Below are 13851 nucleotides of genomic sequence, written 5' to 3' on the forward strand. Positions count from 1 at the left end.
GCTAATCTTTCATCACACAATTGTACTGTTCAAATGCAACCATTCTATAATGAGCATTGTTCTTCAAGGTCATGGGGTATGACCAGGATATGCTGGCCTTGGCCACACAGACAGGTTTGGCTGATGTTAGAAAGTCTAACTCCTCTGTGAAATCGGTCCCCAAAGGGCATGACCAACCATCCAAAGAGGCTCAGCAGACCTGTTTCAGATTCGAGCAACAGTAATAGGGAAGACAACGTGGTCCAAGTGACAGTTCAGACAATAGAAATTCACAAGCCTCCAGTGAGAGGAAGTATTTGGGGTAAACTTCAGCCAGAAAGCCTGGTGTGGGGTAAGGATGTGATAGCCCCTGGTGAAAGACATCTAGTCTTGGTCAGCAGTGACAAGGCTTTAGTACAACTTGCTGAAGTTTAATTCACTGAACTTACTAAAGAATTAAGAGGAGCTGGACTGCCAGTCAGGAAACAAAGGCAAGCACCCAAACACATAAGTAAATCAACCCAGGCATCGAATAGTAGGAACAAGGGGGCAAAACCACTTCGGGTCTCTCAGACTGGTGCAGACCCTGGGGCCAGCTGAGCTTTTCAGAGGATTAAACGCTCATAGTCGGCAAAGTTGGAGATGGAGAGTGCAGGTGTTATGCAGACAGGACTTATGAAATGGGTTGCAAATAGAAAGGGCGGTAAGTGAAGGAAGGGGATACATGAAGAGAGATAATAAATAATATAAATAAATAATAAAAAGCTGCTGCAGAAAGTATACGTTGTGATTCTCTCAACAGATGTGTTCATAACAGAAGTTTATTATTTTTACAGGAGTAGTAATAGATCTCCCTCTACGCTGGGTCTGGAGGAGGTATTTTGATCAGCTATCATCTCATGAGGAAAGTGAACATGTTTAGAAGCTTTCTCTTAAGGCAGTGCTCCTCAAAATAGGAACTCTGTATCCCAGGTTGATGTGTTCAGAAGCCTCCCCTCACATCCTTGAAGCTGGTAGTGATGTCCAAGTGCAGGCTTTTCTATTTTTTTGGTCAATACCTCCTCATCCTTTCCCCCCACCCCATTCTGGCAGTCAGGAAGGTGCTGAAAGGAAGGTGCTTGCCAAAGTCAGACTTGAAGATTCATAATTTAGCCTTTGGCCAGGACGGCTGTGTTCATGAAAGAGCCAAGGATAAACCTAGTTCAGACAAATGCCACTTTTTGAAGCCAAGAAATGTTAGAATCGTGACCAGAGTATTATTCTAGAAAATATTGATTCTTTTCTTCTGTCACGTGTCTGTGATGCTTCATGTTTCATATTTACTTAGTATGTGTGCGTGTGCGTGCATAAGACTAGTGCTATATGTGAGAGTGAAACTAAATATGTGAACCTGTGTCCTACAGTGGTTGCCTCCTTGATTCCTTGACGTGAATTCCCAGACCAAGCCATCTCAATAGTTCTGATTTCTTCTATACACCCATCCCGCCCTGGTTCTTCACATCCAAAGAAGGAGCCTAAGTCTTACTTAGTCATGTAAGTAACTTTTACTCTCTAAAAGGAAACTAACATTTATAAAGCACCAAGAATGCATTATTTCATTTAACTCTAAAAATCAACAAGATAGGTATTATTGTTAATTTTATCAATGAAGAAACCTTAAGGATAATTCATTTGTTTATGACCTTACAACTATTAAGTGGCAGAAACAATATTGGTGTATAAGGGAGTGTGTTCTCAATACTCATGTCCTTCCTATACCTTCGTATGTTAGTGATCAGAATTTACTAATTCTGATTCAGAATCAAAATTCTTTTGGAGCTATAGGGGGAACAAAATGTACCTTACAAATAATCCAGAAAACACAGGATTCGATCAAATGCAACCTAGCTAATTTCAGGGCAAATAACTCTTTCTCCAGCCACTCCAGCCACTCTCTCTCCACCAGTTTGTTTACACATGCTAAGAGGAAACAGAAAAGAAAGAAAGAAAGAAAGAAAGAAAGAAAGAAAGAAAGAAAGAAAGAAAGAAAGAAAGAAAAAGATTTCTTCAACAGTGTATTGGGGCAAAATCTAATTCATCTTTATCCATTTTCAGAAATTGGTAGAGACTAGAGGGAAAGAGGAGCTAATGTTTCATGAATATGGAATGCTCGGCTAGAGGAAAATTAATTAAAAGATTGATCCTTTACACTTATATTTGGCAACCACAATTTTCAAAAGCACATCAATAGAGAAATGTGATCCTTTAGACATCAGCTATCTTAGAAATAAACAAAATTAAAGAATCGGAATTTTAAAATTTGCATGTACCTTAGAAATGATCTTAGCTAATAATTTTCAAACCTATGGAATCCTCAGGATTCTATGGAAATCCAAAACCATGGGAGGGGTGAGGGGTGGGAAAGGAGTGTCAGAGGAAATCAATGAAAATGAGTGAACTCCCAAACAAGAGTTAAAAAAAAATTAACTTATAAAAGCCTTTCTCATTAGTAGCAGAGTTCTAATCTTATTTGTGATGGTTAAGTACCCAGCTCAAAAGACTACATTTCCCAATCTCCCTCATAGAGAAGAAACTCTGGCCAATGAGATGACAAAAGAGGTATTACATGAGATTTCTGGGAAGACTTCTTGAAAGGTAAGGTTACCCTTTTGTCCACCCTTCTCAGCTGTGGCCTGGAATGTGCAGGTGATGGTTGGGATTCCAGCCCTCAACTTGAACTCTGGGGGACATTGAGGATAGAAGCCATGCTTTGAGGATAAAGGAACTCAGAATGAGGAGCTTCAGTCGGAGATGACAGTATGGAGCCAACCATACTGTATCAGTCCCAGACTGCCTGTCTCCAGACCTATTTTAAGAGTGAAAAAATAAAATTCTGTCCTGTTCAAGCCAGTATTCATTCCTGTCGCAATTCCTAGTGATAAGCCACATTTAGCATACAAAAGATCAGATGTCCTAAAAATTGCCTTTGAGGTATCAGTTCTAAAGAAGTTAAACATTTATTCACTGTTCTTTTTGAAATCCCAATTTGAGTAACTTCCCAGCCATCTGGGTGCTCTTAATGAAGACGTTGTGACTGTGTATAAAGCACGGATGTGCTCATGTTTCAAAGTGGACTTCACAAAAGAACAGGAAATTTTTATAAGCATTTTTGTGAAATTAAGTCAAGCAATATAAACTTATTCTCAGAAATAAGCAAAATCAGTACACTATGAAAATTAAAAGTGCACACATTGCATAATTTAGAGATGATAGTAAAAAACATTCTTACGTTAAATCAATATATTTTTATTTTTGGACAAAGCTTCACAAAAGCTTTAGAAGAAGAAACAGGTTGGGGCACCTGGATGGTTCAGTCAGTTGAGCGTCCGTCTTCGGCTCAGGTCATGATCTCGCAGTTTGTGAGTTTGAGCCCCACTTCCGGCACTGTGCTGACAGCTTGGAGCCTGGAGCCTGCTTCGGATTCTGTGTCTCCTTCTCTCTCTGCCCCTCCTCCACTTGGGCTCTGTCTCTCTCTATCAAAAATAAATTTTTAAAAATTTAAAAAAAAAAGAAAGAACAGGTATAAGCCGCCCATGAAAATCAGCTATAAAGTCAAAAAGTGGTAGGAAAATATTTAAGGTTGTAAGGTTAAAAAAAGGAAGTACCCAAACAATACATTCCTGTGGATATGTCTTTTCACCAAGGATGTTCAAGGAAGGTTTGAATTTGGTTTTGAAGCGGAGATTATGGAAAAGAGAGTCTGACCACATGTCATGGTGAAAGCTGGACTCCACACCCCATGGCTATAAATCCCCCCTTCATTTGTGAAATATATGAGAATTGTGAATTGTATGTAAAATAGATGAAAAATAAGATCGCAGCTCTCCTTCTCTACATTGCCCCGAAGAAAACCCAAAAGCCAACTCAACACCATGCCTTTCTGTTTTGTTTTGGTTTTGCACCGAGAGATTGTTTGAAGGAATACTTACATCGACATCCAGATTTCTCAACCTCAGCGCTGTTGACATTTGGACCGATAATTTCTTGTGGGATGCTGTCCTGTGCTTTGTAGAATGTTTAGCAGCATCCTTGGCCTCTGTCCACCGATGCCAGGAGCAACATTCCCCCCACAGTCATGATAATCAAAAATGTCTCCAGACATTGCCAGTGTCTCCTGGGGGCACGGTGTCGGGGAGCCGCCCTCCTGAGGACCACTGTTTCGGCTGTGTTTTACTTCCATAAAAGGTTAGAGAGAGTGCCTGATGTTAAGCGAGATTGAAGCAGGAAAAGAATGAGAAAAGATTCCAAGCACTCCTCCACCCAATTCTGTAAAACCTTTTTCTCTTAGAGGAGTGGGACAGCGACAGCAGCGATGACCTAAAGAGGCCCCCCAGCCACACGTCCTTCACGTGCAAGAACACGTTTCTCTGCCCAGGCACTCCTGATGGCCAAGTTGTCCTGGGCACGGTTAGAGCAAGGGAAACCCTCTCCCTGCTGACAAGTGGTCTCTTTTTCCCTTCCCTTTGGCCTCAGGGCACTTTCTGGCAGAGAAGGAAAAAAGGCCTAGACATCCATGAGTGGAAACACTGCAGTCTTTCTTTTGGCCAAGTTGGCTCTGGCTTTAATGAAATTACTTGCAGTTACAGCAAAAGGACCTCAACCTTCTCAAAGGGTCCACTGACTATACTGGACAGTCCATAGCTTCTCTTTCCAGGGCTGCTGCCGAATGAATGTTTGCTAAGACATACACGGACTCTGATTCAAGATGAAAATTACGTATTTACTTACTCCTTCCTCTAGATTCCCGATGGGGATGACCTAAGAATGCAGCACAGGTAAAAATTTACATTGCCATTAGAAACTACAGAAGTGTCGCATTCAAGTGAAGCGCCAGAACTATTAACAGAATTCTGCAAGAAATAAGAAGCTGGATTGAAAGGAAGGCCAATTCATGTGAGGGTCACCATATGAAGAGGGAAAAGCCCAGCCAGAGACTATATGGAAAGGATCTTCTGGGTCTCCTGGGGCAGTAGGTGGGGAAAATGTAAAGCTTACGTCTCTAGGTAATGCATCCGTCAATCAAGGATCACAGAGTGGAGATTCTAGTAAGAGGCTAGCTCCCAGCTTACATTTGACAGTGAGGAATGCGAAGTGAAGTATACACTGTTATTACCCATCAACCCATTCTGTCTCTTTCCCTCCCCCCCATCTTTGTCTTCCTTTTTTCCTTCCTTCCTCATATCTTTTCATCTTTCCTTCCCTCCTTCCACCTTTCTTCTCCTTCCTCTCCTCTTGCCCTCCTCTTCCCCTCCCCCCTCCTCCTCCTTTTTCTTCTTCCTCTTCTTCATCTCCTCCTCCTCCTTCTTTCTTCTTTCTTCTTCTTCTTCTTCTTCTTCTTCTTCTTCTTCTTCTTGTGTATAAGCAGACAGTCATTGAAAGCTTATTGTTCCCAGACACTATTATAAGCATTGGAGATATAACAATGTACAAGATAGTATACATTATACTATTTGTTCTCTATTTGGTAAGACTAGTTGGAAGGCAGAGAACAAAACTACCACCTGGATAAATTTTAGTTGCAGTGAAGGCATAAGCAGGATAGAAAACAGAATGCCACTAAGTCTTCTTCATTTGGGTTCCACCAGATCACAGCGGAACCAAAAGGAGTATTAGAGAACCAGGGGAGGGAGTAAGGTTTCCGCTCCTGCCCCCACCACTCAGACTAGGAAAAAGATGCTTCTACATAAGGGAAGACAGTAAAGGGAAAACATAAGAGGGAGAGTTCCTTGGGTTCCAGAGCAAGGAGTCCTGGCTCTTGGGAGATCTCAGGAAACAGCCAGATCCAGAGGAGTAGAGTTTGTGGAGTGTGTCACAGGCAGATGGGGCATTCCTGGTGAAAGATCATGGGAGCACAGCTGACACCTGGGTGGACTTACCCTGAACTTGGATACTATACTGAGGAAAGAATAACATTATAAATTAATGGAGTTTAAATTTCTACCAATCTGGTGACATAAGACATTATATCTTATGTCCAGTTTTAGAAAAATTCAGAAAAGTTGTCCATGCTGCACACACTAAATTTGTAAACTCGGATTCATACAGCTATATTCATAAGTCTCTCTTATCTAAAGTAAATTAATAAATCACAAAAAAATCCTTTCCTAAATCCCACATCTCTCTCTGTTATCACTCATTCACCTCTGTTCACAAATTTGTTAAACATATTCTTTATTAGCTACTGCAATTTCCTCCTTCCCTACACACTCACCCTTCAACCAACTCCAGTATGGTTTCTGTTCCTGTTATCTACCAGGAAAACATTTATTAAAGTTCTTGGTGACTTGTAGCCTCCTAAATGCAGTGGGTACTTTCCAGCTTATTTCGTTTCATTGTATTTGATCTTTAAACAGCATTTGGCACTGGTTTTGGCTCTCCTTTTTGAAACTCTGGCTTTCCTTGCTTTCATGACATCACACTCTCCTGGGCTTTCCTACTGGCTCAATCTTCTCAGTTACATTTGTAGGCTCATCCCCTCCTTGATCATTAAATATTGGTATTCCTCAAGATTCAGCCCTAGGACCCTTCTCTTTCTACTCTGTCATCCCTCCCTGCATGTTTGCATTTGTGACCATGGCTTAATGAAGCCATTGTTATATATCTATATCTATATCTATATCTATCTATCTATCTATCTATCTATCTATCTATCTATCATCTATTAAATGACTTTCAATTTATATCTTTTGATCAGTCCTATCCTCCATACATTGGATTCTTATATCCAACCACTTATTTGGACCATTCTAGAATATCTCAAACATGTCCAAATTTGACTTTTTGGTCTTCCATCCTGTGTAAACCTGCTCATCTTCTCTAGTCCTTTTATTGGTGATTGGCATCTATCTCTCCACTTCCTCCCATATGCGTCCTTACTCTCTGGCTTTGGGTCATACCGGCCTTCTCTTTGTCTTCAAATGGGCCATGCTCTCTTCCCCATAAGGGTATGCTGTTCTATCTGGAATGTTCCCCCTTGCTGCCTTCCCTTCGATGTAGACTCCTCTTCTGATCTCCACTCAAACATTCCTCCGCAGGAAGTCTTTCCTGTCATCGTGCGGACATCATTTCATTAGGCTCATCTGCTACCTGCCATCATAGCACCATGTTCCTTTTGTTTCATGCGATTGCACATTCATCAATCAGTATCTGACCCCTTCTCTCAATTATAAACTTCCTGAAGGCAGGGGCATTATCTGTTGCTAATCTCCATTTGACCCCAGTGTCAATATGCTTGGAATGAATAAAATAATTATCAGTAAAAGAGAGAACTGCTTTCCCCAAACTGAGTTGTTTGCCTTTTCTTTTTGATTTGTAGTGTTTTCACATGCGGACTTTTTTTTTTTTTTTTTTGTGAAATCTACCGTATCCATCTTTCCTCCTTTAAGGCCATTTTTAGAATGGCCTTTGCCACTCCAAGATTACATAAATATTCACCAAAATTTTCTTCCAGGACTTTTATGGTTTCATTTGCAAGATTTAATTCTTGAATCCATCTGGAATTTATTTCTGAAAGAAGCGAAATAGTGCCAGCTATTTTGTTTCAGAGCCAGTTCTTCCTAAATTGAAAACTTCAGCTATATCCAGTAGTGTGATGTCATTAGAGATAATAGGATTTAGAATCAGAAGGCCTGGATTTAAGTTCAGTTCCACCACTTGCTCACTGTACACATTTTAGCAAGTCATTTAATCTCTTTGCGAATTATCAGAAACCTTTATAGGAGGAAGACTCAGGGAAGACACAGTTCAGGAATCCTCACGAACAAAATGGCCATTGGAAAGGTAAGAGAGAGTGGAAGAATGGCACATCGATTAAGAGTGATGAGCAGTGGGTATTGTATGGCTGCGATGAATCACCGAATTCTACTCCTGAAACCAGTACTGCACTGTATGTTAAACTACCTAAAATTTAAATTAGAGAAAAAAAAAAAAAAGAAAGAAAAGAGTGTGGGTTGAGTCAGCCTATCTGGGTGGCAACCATTTTATCATCCACAAGATGACATAAAAACTGTAACTATCTTTATGCTTTATGGTGGGGCTTAAATACATTAGTGAATGTCAGGCACTTAAGGCTGGTGTCCATAAGCAGTAAGCGAGGGTCCTCATAGCAAGGGATGTCACCTTTTTAGTGAGGGTAGTGGAGAACAGGTCCGTCTGTGCTCTCTTGAAGGAACTAGGAAAGTAGGTAAAGTGTGCTAAGGAGCTAATAGGAATCTAAAGAACACGACGTAGAGCCGTCAGTTTCCTGGCAACACGACCAAAGCGATTCCCTCCCACCTCTGATTTCCGTTTGTTCTTGCAGATCTGCTGTGTGTGGTCTCGTCTTAACGTGTACAGAGGTTTAATGTTTTCAAGTGTCAAGGGTGTGAGCTTATGAAATTCAGTACATTACTACCTCGAAGTTTATAGAAACCTGGTCCTTTGATATCGACACGTCTTAATCATATATCTAGACATGAATACCTCTCAAAAGAAAGTAAAAAATGCCGGGGAAGTCTCCTTCCCCAGCAAGTGAGCTGGGGAAGAGTTACCTCATATGCCCACTGATAATGAACCTCTTCATCACGGTTTCGATCCCCTAAAGTGCAGAAGGAACTGGGGAGGTGGCATACAGGAACTACCTAGTTTCATGGAATAATAAACACTGAGTCGCCGTTGTCACTTACCTTTTCCTATTTCCTTGGGTTGCAGACCCTGACGTGGCCCAGACTCACATGACAACAGGCAGGGCCAGGCCAGGAGCTGCAGTGTCCACACACTGATTGAAATGATTAATGGAAGTGTATGTGTGTTTCACTGAGTTCCAACTAAGGGATTTATTACTGGCACTGGATTTAACACTGTAACTTATTTGAAATTGCTTATCATTTTACAGCGTGTCACATAACTAGATAGCATCAGTCACTTAACTGAGGATATAATAAATCCATTTTATTGGTTTTGTTTGAGGTTTTTGTTTTGTTCGTTTTGTTTTCCCTTTCGTGCTGGGAAGAAAAATGTTTTCTTTCGTTTCGTTTTGGTTTGTTTTTCTGACATGGTTCACTTTTATAGCAGAAAACATCCAACAAATTCCCACAGAGAATTCAGGTGCTTATTTGACATTGATGATTGTAAGTGCAGTTGAGTAATTTTAACTTTATTAACTACAAGATAAATTTATAAACAGAATTCCCATTAGCAGTTCCTATAATGTATCAATTCAGGGAAGCAGCCATTACTGGAACCTTGAAAATAACATGACTTTTCCCCCCACCTTTACCTCCCCCATCACCAGTTCAATGAGCGGGATTGTAGGTGGGGTGGGGGCAGGCATGAGTCTCGGGAGCGTTCTCTGCTACCCTGTTGAGAAAAACAATGCAAGCTCCCTTTCTCTGGTTCTCTCATGTTCGGTGATTAGTCCTCCTGGGGTGTGCAGACATGGTTTTCACTATATAGACTGTTCCAGCCAGATCTGTGATTCTTCTGTGCCAGCCTCCGGGCAGATAATTCAACTCAGCCCTCTGTTCTGCAGTGGGGACCAGTTACATCAAATGCAGAGGCAGGAGTAAAATGCCCCATTTTCTCTCAGGTTCAAGCCATATCTTTCAGGCAAGGATTGGCAACAGCAAAACCAATATTTTGATACCCCTCCCGTCCCCCATAAGCACCCAACCATTTGCTGGGTCGTGTTTCTTCTCTACCTATTGCCAGCCACAGAGAGAAAGTCATCATTAACTGGGACTCATGCTCTCATGACACGATATGATCAGTTTGCTCAATCCCAGGCACCAAGCAGAATCCTTGCTATTAAGGTCAGCAGCAGGTAAATGCCAGTTGACCACATGAGCTGTCATTTGAGTGGAAACAACAACAACAACAACAACACAACACTATTCTAATGCAATCAATTTCAGTTATTGTGTCTTGATGTTAATTATCTGAAACAGCAGAAAATCAAATGTTATCCTAATTTCTACTCAGAACTGAGACAAGAGTCAGATCCCATACAAGGAACATTTACCCAAAGCAGGAGAAATAGGCACAAAATCACGAATTGACCTCCACTGAGGGGGGAAAAAGAACAACAAAACATTCTTTCCTCTTTTGTAATTTTTCTCTCTTGAGTTTTCTTTCTCGGTTTTCGGAAGAAAAGTCCTCAGATGGGATATTAGTGCTTTTTAATTTTAGATGAGAATGAGTCACTTCTTTTTGGAAAACAGCTCCAGGCCATGCACGATTCCATTTCAGGATTTTGGATGGCTCTGTTGAGGTCTTCAGGCAACTGGCAACCCACTGGTCAAGGATTAGTGTCTGGCCCAATGTCACGCCCTCTAAGTTGCCACAGGCGTGTCACAAATATGCTCAATAGACCTAGGTCAGCACTGGCAAGATTTATTATTTTTATTATTTGTACCATTTACTTGAAGGCACTGTTTATTTTACTGGGAACAGGAACTATTTACATTTCGCCAGTTCTATTAGTTTCTTGGGCAGCCATAACAAACTACCACAAACTCGGTGGCTTAAAACAACCAAAATTTATTCTCTCACAGTTCTTGAGGCCAGAAGTCCAAAAATCAACGTGCCCACGGGGGCATGCTCCCTCTGAAGGCTCTGGGGAAGAATCCTTCCTCGCTTCTTTCAGTTCAAGTGGCTCCAGGCATTGTTTGGCTTATGGTCCCAACACTCCAATCTCTGCTCTGTCTTCACATGGCCTTCTCCTCCGTGTGTTCTTCCTTCCTTACTCTTGTTTTATAAAAGCACCAGTCAGTGAATTTATGGTCCACTTTTAGCCATGTTGTCGTCGTCAAGAGTTCCTTAATTTCATCTGTAAATATCCTTTTTCCAAACAAGATCACATCGACAGGTTCCCAGTGGACATGTCTTGGTGGGTCCCATTCAACACACCATGCCAGCTGTGTAAGGAGAAGATGTGGAAAAGTGAGTTAGCTGGCCCTGTATTTCTGATGTATTTCAATGATTTTGAGCCCCACAGAGAGCGCACTGCCTTTCTGAATCTTCCCAGTTGGCCCCATCCCAAATCTGCCTCTTGGCTAGGCAAATCTTGCACTGATTTAAGAAAGAGACACTTGAGGAGATCCTACCATGGCATTCTGTGCATCCTGCCTTTCCCACAACTCCCTGGTGAGTGTTCATTAAATGTCTCATGAAACTAAACTAATATGACAACCTCGTCCATTGTCCGCCCCAGGTAAAACCACCATGCTGTTTAACCTCAACACTCACCTTCCCACACCTATTCCCAAGTGTAGACCAAAGTACCGACTGACCTCATACAGAATTGACGACTGCCAACAACAAACGGACATGGAACACAGATTGGCAATCCTACCTTGTTTTCTAAGCATGCTTTCCAGGACAATATTATATACCTTCACTGTCCACAAGAATCCCTCCCCCAACACTCCTAGTTGTGGATCTTACTTGTCACTGTATTGATAATATTGAAAAAGTCTTTCCATTCTGAAATGTACCACCTCTTTTCTTACCCGGCCACTACTCCTTTCAGCTAGCTTCTCATAACCCCTTCCGAAGGACCTCACTGCTGCAATTAGCCCTTCTTTCAATCAGCTCTCTCTCCTCAGAGCATTCCTACCTCCAGGAATCAATCCTACTAGTATTCAAGTATATTCTCGTAGCTCCAGGACCTATGAATAAACTCTCTCTTGGCCCCAAAGTTCCCTTCTATTTTGTGTCCTTGTCTCCACTCCCCTTTTCAGAAATTCTTGTTTTGTTTTTAACTCATTTTCCTCAAATTTCATTTCCCATTACTCTGTGGGCATTATCCACATAAGAATCTCAATTCCCCTTTATGCCATCAATTTCACTGACCATCTCTGTATCCTTAGTTTCCTTAACTTTTATTTGAGCAATTTCCCTGTATTTTGCAGGTTTCTGCACATTCTTTATAGGTTTCATCTTCTTCATTGTACCAGTAACTTCCTTTTTTTGGTTACATCTCATTTATGCAGAGATAAAATCCTACGGCCAGTATACCTGCCTCAGTTTTCCATTTGGGGGACTTGGTTTTAAAAAAAAACCAAAACTTGGTGGACTGCTAAATTATGCATGAATCCATTTTGGCAACAGCATTGAAATATTCCTCTGTCGTATAAAATCTACATATCATACAGAATGGTCACTGGGCTTTAGAATCTATTAGAGTGGCGAAAATGATCTTAAAAATTGGCAGGACATTTGTTTCCTGTAGAAGTGATTGGAGCATGACCTTTTGTACAAATCATATCGTTAAGTTATTTCCTTGGAGCAAGAGGGTCTAAATATATCTCTAATGGTGCACATTTGTATGGCCCTTTATAGTTTTCAAGGAAATTTCATATCCATTACTTTATTTGATCCTTACAATAGCCCTGTAAGATACTGGTATTTATCTAATTTTCACAGACAGGAAGAATGAGGCTTCTAGAGTCTGTATGACTCACCCAACACCCTCCACCTAGTGCTCAACTTAAACCCATGGCCATTACCCCAGTGGCTCAACCTTGAGTGCACAATAGAATCACCAGGGAGCTTTCAGAAATCTCAACACCCAGGCTGCACTCAGCACTAATCAAATCAGAATCTGTGGGGTGAGATCAAGGCACTATTATCTTTGAAAACTCTCCAGGTAATTTTAGCATGCAACTAAGCTTGAGAAGCGGTACTTCAGCCCCTCGTTTCTGTAGCACTACCGTCACTCCAGTTCAACTCCCGCTTGCTGTCATCTTGAAGACAGATCTTTTACTGCCGTTTAAAGGGGAAGATGACTTTCTTGGGATCGAGTTTCTTGCAACGCAGATATTAGGCTTTTATAAGGGGGGGGGGAAAAAAGGAACCATGTCAGTCACTTTAGATATGTAATTTTCTCCCAAGTCTCTGACGGATGTGTCTACATCTGCATTGATCGGAAGATAAACAATGCCAAAAAGGGGTGTAGTGTGATTTGTGGGAAGTATCAAAACATTTGAACCTGCCTCGTAGGTTTGTGCGCATCGTATGGATATTCATGCTCAAATTTACATTCAAACGTCTTAGGGATGCCATCAGCTTCTTACTCTTTCTAAAGGAATCATAAAGTTGGCTCTGATATTGTGGCTCGTTTGTTTCTTTTTAATAGCTGGGGATAACCTTAGAATGGCTTGGGAATGAGCTTAAGTATCTTAACACTTGTCCTAGGAATGTACCCTACATACGTAAGGTCTGACAACTATTGATTGTAAAATTATTTTTACACCTCTCCCCTCTGAGGCTGCATTGGAAAAGGGCAATTGTTCTGCTGTGACAATGAAATGGCTCTGTTCCTAAGCATGCACTGGGGAGACGCAATGTTGGTAAAATGTTAACTGGCAGCATACTGAAGTCTTTCAATTATTAAGAGAGCATTTTCCTTGCAAAGTTAGGCCGTGAATAAAAGGTAAGTAAAAGAGAAGTATCTCCAGAGTCCAAGTACATTTCAAGGCTCATCGCAATATGATTGAAAGAAGAAGATAGAAACTGAATTAAAAATGATGATCCTTACATCAGTTCTTAAGAATACCAGGTTACATTGTTACATTACATTCTGAAACCATTGCCTCAGTTTGCCATATGTAAAAATGGGGATCCACTTCTGAAACTTTATATGAAGTCTGGAGATTTTGTTTCCTCAGCACACGAGGAGCAGAATGAAATCAAATTTTTTGTATACGGTTTAAGTGAAATACATTCAATTACGATCATTTTGGTGACTGATTATAAGGCAGCTGTTGGAGACTAAGGCTCCGACCAGTTGTTTGTCTCTCAGAATTACCCTAACCAAACAGACAACTTCTTCAGGAATGCCGTTTCCACCAGATG

At 41.1% G+C, this 13851-nt stretch overlaps 1 protein-coding gene and 1 pseudogene across 1 annotated transcript in view; one reads left to right on the top strand and one right to left on the bottom strand.

The window, feature by feature from the left end:
* Positions 1–13851, bottom strand: part of LOC109277384 (5'(3')-deoxyribonucleotidase, cytosolic type-like) — a 51821-nt pseudogene that overhangs the window by 35373 nt on the left and 2597 nt on the right.
* ADRA1A (adrenoceptor alpha 1A) overlaps positions 7678–13851 on the top strand; it is a 161488-nt gene continuing 155314 nt past the window's right edge. Inside the window, exon 1 of the mRNA XM_019466879.2 lies at positions 7678–7797. The gene's annotated coding sequence lies outside the window, so the exon portion shown is untranslated. The remainder of the gene's footprint in view (positions 7798–13851) is intronic.

The sequence above is a fragment of the Panthera pardus genome, unplaced genomic scaffold (genome assembly GCF_024362965.1).
Source record: "Panthera pardus isolate Hobbes unplaced genomic scaffold, ASM2436296v1 HiC_scaffold_13, whole genome shotgun sequence".
In the NCBI taxonomy this organism is placed as follows: Eukaryota; Metazoa; Chordata; class Mammalia; order Carnivora; family Felidae; genus Panthera; species Panthera pardus.